Source organism: Tamandua tetradactyla, chromosome X (genome assembly GCF_023851605.1).
Source record: "Tamandua tetradactyla isolate mTamTet1 chromosome X, mTamTet1.pri, whole genome shotgun sequence".
NCBI lineage: Eukaryota > Metazoa > Chordata > Mammalia > Pilosa > Myrmecophagidae > Tamandua > Tamandua tetradactyla.
The window spans coordinates 81,216,905-81,228,721 of record NC_135353.1 but is presented as its reverse complement, the minus strand read 5'-3'; the positions used below and the strand labels follow the sequence as shown (position 1 = coordinate 81,228,721).

At 38.7% G+C, this 11,817-nt stretch overlaps 1 pseudogene; it reads right to left on the bottom strand.

Annotated features, from left to right (window-relative positions):
• Nucleotides 1-1,370: 1,370 nt before the first annotated feature.
• On the bottom strand, nt 1,371-10,328 carry LOC143671900 (DDB1- and CUL4-associated factor 13 pseudogene; annotated as a pseudogene).
• Between the last annotated feature and the right edge of the window lie 1,489 nt (nt 10,329-11,817).

Sequence of the window (11,817 nt, the reverse complement as noted above, 5' to 3'; positions counted from 1 at the left end):
TAGCTTTTACAATATGACTGTGTGATTGTGAGAACCTTGCAGCTGATGCTTCTTTTATCCAGGGTATGGACAGATGAGTATAAAAAAATGGATCAATATAACAGATAATAGGGAGGATAAGGGGTAAAATAAATGGGGTAGATTGAAATACTAGTAGTCAATGAGCGAGAGGGACAAGTGGTAAGATGTGTATGAGTTTTTTCCTTTTTCATTTTATCTCTTTCTGGAGTGATGCAAGTGTTTTAAAAATGACCATGGTAATGAATACACAATTATGTGTTAACATTGTGAGCCACTGATTGTACACCATGTATAAACTGTATGTTTGTGAAGATTTGTCAATAAAAATATTTTTAAAATGTGCCAGAGTAAATGCCCCAAAATTAAAATGGCAATATGAAGTAGTTCAGGTATTATTAAAGATGCAAAAGAGATGATATCTTGCACTTTTTGCAAAATATCATGCTAAAATTATAATAGCATATCACCTTTGTTAGTTAATGATGGATGTTTGTAAGCCAAGTCATTTATTAGGTAGCAGATCAATCCTGTAATCAAATGTGACACAACTTCATTACCAATATAATTTGACCATGGTCAATTATTACAATAAGATCCACTCTAGTTCATATTATCTCCATTCAAATTTTCTGCTAAGAAGTTATTCAGAGACTGTTGAGAGATTTTTAATTAATGGGAGATCATTAAGACTATTTTCTGTAATGCTGAAATTATCAATCTATTCCATGGTATTTAAAAAGGAACTTATAAAATCAGTCGTAATCTCTCTTTTTTTTTGATGCTGAGAAAAAGGATGTTTTATTATCCTGACCACAAATTATAATTATTTATAAAAGTTATATATAGATGCAGGCTAATCATCTTTTAAGTCTCAAAAATTTAAATATATATAAAGCACAGAAAATAAATTCAGTTGAAAAAAGTTCTGACATAGTTCTAAATGTTACATAGAATCACAGATTCTAAAAAATAATGGCAATCATTAAATAATAACAAAGAGATATTGGGCCTAAAGGTAAATTCAAACATATAATATCTGCTATATAATAAATAGATCAGAGAAATAGCATAACTGCAATGCCTAATAGCAAAAATTGAAGTGGCTTACACATATTATATTCTTTAATAAAATAAGAAAGCAGACCAAAGTATAAAATGTTGGATAGTCCTGGCAACCAGGTCACCTTTAAGGATGGTTTTTCAGGGCAGCAAAAATGAGCAATGATAAAGTTCTATACATATAACTGAAATGTGTGATATTAAACAAGAACCAGTACTTTTATTTTTAGAGTTTACACACCCAAATATAACAAATAATCATATATTAGAGTTGGGAGGAGTACCAAATATTATTTCACAGCTGCCACTATGTGTTTCTTCTCTGACACAACTGGCACAGATCCAGGCTTGCTATGTTTCTGACGATTCACTTCCTTTCGTCGACGAACTTCTTTCATGTTGCGCTGCTCCTGAATCTGGCTGTAGATAGATTTTGGTAGATGTCGGTGATGAGCTATTCGTTTTATCTGAGGATGATGTTGAAATTTCTCTTTCAATTTCTGATTATAATCCTTGGCTGCTTTTTCTTGTGATGTAAGCACACCAAATTTTTCAGAAGCATTAGCTTTCCACAGATCAATGTTCACTTCATCAGATCCACACATAATGTACTTGCTGTCAGAAGTCCATCTTACGCAGATAACATGCTGTATTCACTTTGTGTGATAAAATTCCCTGCTTTGACATTGATCCACAGGAAAGATTCGAATAGATTTAGCAAAGCTAGCAGACACAAACTCTTTCCCAGTAATCCACATCAAGCAGTACAGATACATGATCCATATGTACCATTACAGGCATGTCAAGTGCCCACATATCAAAAGTATATAAATTGTAATCTTCATCTGTTGCAGTAAAAATGAAAGCCTCCATAGGGCTCCAACAGATTGTATTTGTTCTCATATCTAAGATAACTTGTTTCAGAGGAGTGACTTGCTGCATATCATGTAGTACTATATTTCTGTCAGAAGCACAACATCCCCAGAGGAATGTCTCAATTGAGTTAAATTTAACACTACTTATACTGTCAAATTCTCAGGTCATTGAACATATAGGATTGGTTCTTTGTTCATCCCAAATGTCCACTTGCTGTCCATATGAGGCAAAAACAGCTTCTTTCCAGTGATGATCAATTCCAGTATATACTGTCTTTCCTAACACTGTATGCAGTGGCTCCTCCTATTCTCTATAGCTTGGGCCAACCATTTTCCAGTGCTTCAGTTTTGTCATCACCAATAGTAAAAAAAGAAGTCCCACAAAAGCGAGCACATATTCAGCGTCCAAAACCTTCCTGTTCTTGTATTGTATGGATACGTTTTCGTTTAGTCAAGTTCCAAATTCTAACCTCTCCATCCCATGCCCCAGAAAAGACTCTAGCCAGACTCTTTGGATGTTTTACCAAGCAATTGACTCCATCTCGGTGATCATCCAGGGAGGCAAGGAATGATTTTGCAAATACCCGTTTTAGTTTGATAGCATTTAAAGCTCTTACATATTCTTGTGGAACCTCAAAAGGATATAAGGCAGGATCATTGTTTCTTGGAACTTCCTTCAAGTCCAACTTCATTTCTTGGATGTAGATGCATCTTCACCTTCATCTTTGTGGCTCATTCTCACCCAGGCCAGTCATACTCTCTTGATATTAGAAAAAACAGATCAAAACCTATAGAAATAGCTATTTCTCCCTCCATCTGTTGGTCTATCATTGCTAAAATCTATTAAGCACGTATTCTATTTTAAGTGTGCAAAACTTGGATTTGAACCCTTAATGTGACCCTAGAGCAAGATCTCCTAAACAAAAAATTGAACTGACAGAATAGGACAGGCAACATCCCCAGGTTACTACATGATAGTTCCAGTTAGGATTAATAATAATTTTAGCAACACCTATGCCAATATTTAATATGATATAGAAACCTACTAAATATATTTATATAGTTATACTTTATATTCAGGGTTGGGTGGCAGTGATTAATTTGCTGATCCCTGTCCTTACTGAGAACAATTTTCCAAATCAAAAGGAAGACTTTATTAATAAGGATTTCTTTAGATTTATTGAAATGATACCCTTTTATTACTGCTACTTCAATCCTTGAACCTTTTTAGGGTACAGTGTGTAGTGAGATTATAGCAGAATGCACTGATCTGCTGATTGTCACTCTTTCCCTAACACAGTTGAGGATTTTCATTTAGTCCAATTGTTATTTCATAATTAACATTGGTGAGTCAATGCTTTATTTTGATTTTAATCTGTTTTATTTTCACTATTGAAAACTATGTTTAGTTTTCTAATGTCTGTTTTTCTTCCCATTTAGCTTCATATCAAGTTCTATGATTCACATTTTTTTCTAATATAAAGAGGTTAAGGTTTTTCATGTTCTAATGAACAATTTTACACATACTGTCATATAAAATGATTGATGATGTAATTACTTATTCTGAATTTCTAAGCATAGTAATTCCATTTTCACCATTCATTAGTTATAGAGCCTCCTATATAATTTTATTTGAGGTTTATATGTTCGGCTCTCTAGATTAATTTTTTCTTTTGCCATTAAGTTTTGTATGAAATGAAGGATGATGCAATTCTTTTATTTTAGTGCCTTTCTGTTTTCTTGACATAAATTATACAGAATTCATTGTCTGATGTATTTAAAAGTTTTCATTTTAGACAAGTTGTTTTTTATATTAATTTAACATGTACCTGTGTTCCTAGTATGCTCATGTTTTCTGACTTGAAAAGCACAAACTGAATGAGTTTGCTGTTTTAAACTGATTGTTGCAGTTAATTTTTCATAATAAAGTTGAAATTAAGACAGCGTATGTGAATTAATAATTTTATTTACATTTCTATTTATAATTAATGTAGCCAGTGGTTAGTAACAAAATCAACTTATTTATATAAACTTTTGTCATTTACTTCTCTTTGGAGAAACAGTAAAATTAGTGTTAATCATTATAATGATGTATTTATTTCTGCTAGCTCTGATGTTGGGCTTGTTAATTGTTATTATTAGTAAGACAAAAATCAGGGTAGGATATATGTAATAAAATGTGTGCAAGTCTAGATCAGAGTATTCGACATTGTAAACTACTAGTGCTTTTTAAGCAGAAAAATATTTTTAACAAAAAATAGCTTATACTAATATCTTCTATATGGTTCCTCCCTTACTGGAGGAAAATACATAGACAACAATATTCTAGTCACTATGGAACACCAGGACTTAGGCTAATTTTGAGAATGTGGGAAAATGTGTGATATCACTGAGCATCTATTTAGGAACACTTAATGACTTCCACTGAACACACAATAAGAACAACTTTTGCTGAGAATCAAGGTCAATTTTTTCAGAATCTTTTAAGAAACCTAAAGTTGTTTATGCATACGAATAGTTCTAATGTCTATAGAACAGGTTTATTTTATGTTTGAACAGGGTGCTCTCTAATGCAATATAGTTATTTGGGGGATAATCTAGTGCCAACTCTCAATGGCTCTTTCTTGGAGAAGAAAATAATTCATTTTAATCTTGGAAGAATGGGTGCTCAACCAAAAAATGATGTACTAAATGATAGAATGCCACAGGTTTTATACCCTAAGCCTAACATACAGGGCCCTCCCTTGTTTCTTCTCTGATTGCATATTCCAGAGGTTACATCCTATCTGGGTAGTCTAACTAATTAGCCTGTTAAGGAGGATTCACAGGAGACAGGTTCTCTTCCTGCTTTGACTGTGGAGTTCATCCAGATTGTCCATCAGAATAGTCAACTTCACAGGTTCACAGCCTGCCCTGTGAATTTTTGGACTCTGCATTCCCACGGTCACGGGAGATACTTTTATAAGTTTTATATTCACCAGTGTTCCCTGTTGGTTCTGTTTCTCTAGAGAACCCTAACTAATACACATTTGGAGCCCAATTTGTCAGATAGTAGTACAGCTACCCCTGCCATTCTCTGCTTGTTATTAGTTTGAAATATATTTTTCCAGCCTTTCACTTTCAACCTGTTTTTGTTCTGGGGTCTAAAGTGAGTCTCCTATAGATAGCATATAGAAGGATTCTATTTTTTAATCCATTCTATGTCTTTTGTTTGGGGAGTTTAATACATTAGCATTTAATATTATTACTATAATGGCAATATTCATTTACCATTTTGTCTTTTGAATTTTATACACATATCTAATTTTTTTTTCTCTTTTTGCCTTTACTGATAGTTTGCATGTCCACACTCATATCCAGACCTCCTCTCCTGTATTTCTCTATCTGCCTGTAGTGCTCCTGCATTAGTTAGGTTTCTCTAGAGAAACAGAGTCAACAGGGAACACTTGCAAATATAAAATTTATAAAAGTGTCTCACATGACCACAGGGACACAAAGTCCAAAATTCACAGGGCAGGCTGTGAAGCCAACAATTCTAATGGAGGGTCTGGACAAACCACAGGAGAGGCTCACCAGCCGAAACAGGAAGAGCCTGTCTCTTTTGAATCCTCTTAAAAGGCTTCCAGTGATCAGATTAAGCATTACTCATTGCAGAATGAAATGTCCTCATTGCAACAGACAGGCCAGCACTTGCCCAAACAAAACTTGGCCAAGTTGACACATGAACCTAAACATGACAGTCCAGCCCTTGTCAACTTGGCAGCTATACATCCCACCTTAAACCATACTTAATCTCTAAATAAAAAAACAATAAAATACACATTTTTTTCTTTCACCTAACAATACTCAACTGTCCTGCATATAACTGGAAACACATTAAACCTCTCCAGAATAGGGTGCAAATCTTTGAGTAATATTCATTTGTAAACTTGATGTCTTACAACTTCAATAGTATAACATGGATGAAACAGCATTACAGCCCTCGTTTCTGTAACTGATCACATGTTTGAAGTTCATATTTATCACTACCTTCTCCCACTATCCATTCCATGTTCCCTTTACCCTCAGCAAGTGCTTCAGCTGGCCGTGTTTCTTTGCCTGGTGGGGTGACACAAACATTCATTCCTGAGGTTTCAGAGACATTGGTAGTCCTGCCTGGATTGGGTTGTTGCAGTTTTCCATTGATTTTACTCACAGGGCATGGTAGTACTAAAAGATGCCCTAGGGGATCTCCTATATTCAAAGAAAACTCTTCTTTACCCCCATTATGTAGTTGCAGTCCTATTTCCCCCTGATAGTCAAGGTCAATCACCCCAGACAATAATGTAATCCCTTTCTTGGCTTGTTGATCCAGTGGCATAAGTAGCGCAAAGTGACCAGGTGGCAGTTTTAACTTCCAGTTAAATGAAATCATTGTTGTTTCTCCTGGAAGAAGTGCTCCTCATTTTGGAACTAAAACCTGTAGACCAGCAGAGCTCAGGGTTGCAGGAATAGGAAGCAAAAATTTTCCTACTGGATCACTAGGGGTAATAGTGAGTGGTACCACTCTCATTTCCAGCTCTTGGTTCCTGGACCCATGGATCCTGGCTATGGGAAAAACAGCACCATACAGTGGATGCTGTTTCAGAGCATATACAGCTTCCTGGAGAACATTACTGCAGCCTTTCAAGGTATTGCCATGTAGTTGTTAATGTAATTGAGTATTCAAAAGGCCATTCCACTGTTCTATTAATCCAGCTGCTTCTGGATGATGGGGAACATGGTAAGACCAGAGAATTCCATGAGCATGTGCTCATTCCCACACTTCATTTGCTGTGAAGTGTGTTCCTTGTTCAGAAGCAATGCTATGTGGAACACCATAACGATGGATAATGCATTCTGTAAGCACATGGATGGTAGTTTTGGCAGAACCATTGTGTGCAGGAAAAGCAAACCCATACCACAGTATGTGCCTATTCCAGTTAGAACAAATCGCTGCCCTTCCATCAAGGGAGTGGTCCAATGTAATCAACCTGCCACCATGTAGCTGGCTGGTCACCTTGGGGAATGGTGCCATATCGGGAGCTGAGTGTGGGTCTCTGCTGCTGGCAGATTGGGCACTCAGCAGTGGCTGTAACCAAGTCAGCCTGGGTGAGTGGAAGTCCATGTTGCTGAGCCCATGTATAACCTCCATCCCTACCACCATGACCACTTTTTTCATGAGCCTATTGGGCAATGACAGGAGTTGCTGGGGAAAGAGGCTGACTGGTATCCACAGAACAGGTCATCTTATCCACTTGATTATTAAAATCTTCCTCTGCTGAAGTCACCCTCTGGTGTGCATTCTGATGGGACACAAATATCTTCATGTTTTTAGCCCACTCAGAAAAGTCTATCCACATATTTCTTCCCCAGACCTCTTTGTCACCAATTTTTCAATTATGGTCTTTACAAGTCCCTGACCATCCAGCCAAACCATTAGCAACAGCCCATGAGTCAATGTACAAATGCACCTCTGGATAGTTTTCCTTCCAAGCAAAATGAACAACCAGATGCACTGCTCAAAGTTCTGCCCACTGGGAAGATTTCTCCTTACCACTGTCCTTCAAAGACACCCCAGAAAAGGGTTACACTTTCAGGTGGCACTTGCATATCTTGCTGAACCATCTGTAAACCATGCCCGAGTTTTCTCTTCCTCAGTCAATTCACTATAAGGAACTCCCTAAGAGGCCATAGCTCTGGTCTTGGAAAGAGAACATAATGTGGCAGGAGTGCAGACCATGGGCATTTGGGCCATTTCTTCATGTAACTTACTTGTGCCTTCAGGACCTGCTCTGCCCCTATCTCGTATATACCATTTCCTTTTCACAATAGTGTTCTGCTGCTCATGCCCAAATTTATGGCTTGGTGGGTCAGTCAACTCCCAACTCATGATAGGCAACTCAGGTCTCATGGTAACTTGGTGGCCATACTTAAGCATTCAGTCTCTATAAAGGCCCAGTAGCAGGCCAAAAGTTGTTTCTCAAAAGGAGAGTAGTTATCTCCAGCAGATGTTAAGGCTTTGCTCCAAAATCCTTAGAGTCTGCATTATGATTCTTCTACAGGGGCCTGCCAAAGGCTCCAGAAAGCATCTCTATTTTCCACTGACATTTCCAGCACTGTTGGATCTGCTGGATCATACGGCCCAAGTGGCAGAGCAGCTTGTACAGCAGCCTGGACCTGTCGCAGAGCCTCCTCTTTCTCAGGTCCCAACTCAAAATTAGCAGCTTTCCTGGCCACTTGATAAATGGGCCAGAGTAGCACACCCAAAAGAGGAATATGTTGTTGCCAAAATCCAAGAGACCAACTAGGCATTGTGCCTCTTTTTTGGTCATAGGAGAGGCCAGATGCAGCAACTTCTCATTCACCTTAGAAGGGATATCTTGACATGCCCCACACCACTGGACACCTAGAAATTTCACTGAGGTGGAAGGCCTTTGTATTTTTGTTGCATTTATCTCCCATCCTCTAACACACAAGTGCATTACCAGTAAGTCTAGAGTTGTAGGAGCCAGGGTTAATAGAAAACCTGCGGAATTTATTGGGAGCAGCTGGCTTCAGCATCAGCATTGGCAATAAACTGTGGAGATTATCTGCTTAATTGGAGGACAGCTTGAGAGGGAGAGAATGTGTGTTATTTTCTTAAACCCCAAGGTCTTGTTAGCTATCTCTTGTATGTAGAGAGTAATATACTGATAAGTAGGCACTCTGTTTTTTCACAAAATGTATGCATGCTTTTAGTCACCTAAAATCCTGTGGTATATAAGCAGGAACTAGTTAAGAATAAAGTTGTCTGCTCTCTTTACTGCTAAAGCTTCAGATCCCCTGATCTCAGTCTCTCTTTCATTTTTACTTTAACATTCCTTAGGGTCATGACAGCAGCCAACATAGAGTAGTTGCTACTTCTTGCTCACTAAATCCAATCAACATGATATCATCAATATAATAGACCAATGTGATGTCTTGTGGGAGGGAGAAATGATCAAGGTCCCTGTGAACAAGATTATGACATAGGGCTGGAGAATTGATATACCCCTGAGGTAGGACAGTGAAAGCATATTGCTGACCTTACCAGCTGAAAGCAAACTGTTTCCGGTGGTCCTTACTAATAGCTATTGAGAAAAAAGTTTTTACCAAATCAGTATCTGCATACCAGGTTCCAGGGGATTTATTGATTTGCTCAAGCAATGATACCACATCTGGAATAGCAGCTGCAATTGGAGTTACCACCCGGTTGAGCTTATGATAATCCACTGTCATCCTCCAAAACCCATCTGTTTTCTGCACAGGCCAAATAGGAGAGTTGAACGGAGATGTGGTGGGAATCACCACCCCTGCATCCTTCAAGTCCTTAAGAGTGGCAGTAATCTCTGCAATCCCTCCAGGAATCCGGGATTGCTTCTGATTTACTATTTTGCTACATAGGGGCAGTTCTAGTGGCTTCTGCTTTGCCTTTCCCACCATAATAGCCCTCACTGCATGAGTTAGAGAGCCAACGTGGGGATTCTGCCAGTTGCTCGGTATGTCTACATCAATTCTACATTCTGGAACTGGGGAAATAACCACAGAATGGGTTCAGGGGCCCACTGGACCCACTGTGAAATGGACCTGAGCTAAAACTTCATTGATCACCTGGCCTCCATAAGCCCCCACTCTCACTCATGGACCAGAGTGACGTTTTGGAGTCCCTGGAATTAATGTCACTTCTGAACCAGTGTCTAATAATCCCCCCAAATATCTGATCATTTCCTTTTCCCTAATGCACAGTTACCCTGGTAAAAGGTGGTCGGTCTCCTTGGGGAAGGCTTGGAGGAAGATTTACAGTATAAATTTGTGGCAGTGTAACAGGGTTCTCCCCCAAAGGGACCTGGCCTCCCCTTCATTCAAAGGGCTCTGGGTCTGTAAACTGTTTCAAGTCTGGAAATTGATTAAGCAGCCACGGCTCCATATTTTTGTAATTCAGGTTAAACTTCTGTTCACTTGACCTAGAACTCTTTTATTTATATAGCTCGAACAAGAATTTAGTAGACTGCCCTTCTATTGTATCTGTAGGTACCCCATGATTTACTAGCCAATGTCACAAATCTCTGTGAGTCATATAATTTTGACACCTGCATTGCATTTGCTGTCTATTATAATAGCCACCTCTACCCTGTCTTTGGCGATTAAGTACTGCCACCTGACTTCTGCCAACTCGGGATCCCATCATCCTCATTGTGTTTCAGAATTCCGGCTAAGTGACAGCAGTTCCTACAGTAATATCTGACCTACACAGAAGTGCAGACACAGAGCTCTTCAGGGCTGATGATGCTAGTCTTACAAATTTATTTCTCACTGTTCTGGTAAACGGTGCATCTTCCGGACATACCTGGGGTGTAAGAGCAGCTTTGCATGATAAATCCACTCTAACATTCCAATCTCTCTAAGCCTCTGGATCCCCTCATCTACATTATACCAGGGCAGTCCTGGCATTTCAACCTCAGTTAATGTCAGCAACCTTTTGATCCATGTTTCAACCAACCATCCAAACAAACTGTTAATACCTTTTCTAACCCCTCGAGCTATAACATTGAATGCACAATCTCTGCTTAGTGGGCCCATATCAATAATTTCAGCCTGATCCAGCCTTATATTCCTCCCACCATTATCCCCTACTCTTAAAATCCATTGCCACACATATTCCCCTGATTTCTGTCTATATAAATTGAAAAACTCACACAGTTCTTTTGGAGTATAACATGCTTCCTCATGTGTGATACTTTGTACCTCACCTTTAGGGGCCTGTTGGGACTTTAATATAGTTATAAGTCTGGAAGAAATGAGGGGTGGTGGATGTGGGCCATGAAAAGAATTAGAAATATCTTCCAAGCCATTTGCTTCAGGGCCTACATTTGTAGTTTCATCTGGTAAAACAGGATTAATCACTCTATGGCTAATCCTTTCAGGAGTAGGTTGGGTGGTCAACTCCTCAAGGCAGGCTGAAGATGGGGCAGTTATGTTCTCAGGGAAAACTCTTACAGGGCTATCTAGAGAAGACTCAGCATGACCTAGGGTTTCAACCTCACCCCCAACATCATTATCAATCCATATGTCACCATTCCATTTTTCACGGTCCCATTCCTTTCCCATGAATACTGTCACTTTAATGGCAGACACCATGCAACATTGAGATTTCAGTTTATGTTGTATAGTTACTACTCTAACAATAAGATTCTGAGTCTGATTTTCAGAGATCTCAAGTCTACAGCTAGAGAAAATAAGACTTTCCTTCAGAATACTCATAGAAAAATCTGCATCTGTCAGATGGTGCTTAAGCTTCTCATTTGAAGCCTTAAGCCCATCCTTTTCACTCCTTAATGTATCCAGTGTATCTAACAACAGCCAGCCAACATCTCTATACCTCTTATTTCCACAAAACTCTGTAAAGGTGTCAAAAACTTTTTCCCCCATAGCCTGGCTTCATAGAAGTGAAGCATTAGGAGAACTGAATGGTGATATTTTGACTATCTCTTTTGCCAACTCACTCCATGGATTGGGAGTGTCACTCTGATTATGGGAATCAGAGTCCTTAGTGCCTTTGAGTGCAATCAGAGTAGAAAACCATTCATAGAAACCCATTTTTAAGATTCTGTTTCTTAAAAACCACTCCTAGTATCAAGATGTATTAGCTAGTGTTCTCTAGAGAAAGAGAATCAACAGGGAACACTCACAAATATAAAATTAATAAAAGTGTCTCACATGACCACGGGAACACAGAGGCCAAAATCCACAGGGCAGGCTGTGAAGCCAATGATTCCAATGGAAGTTCTCGATGAACTCCACAGGAGCAGCTCACCAGCCAAAA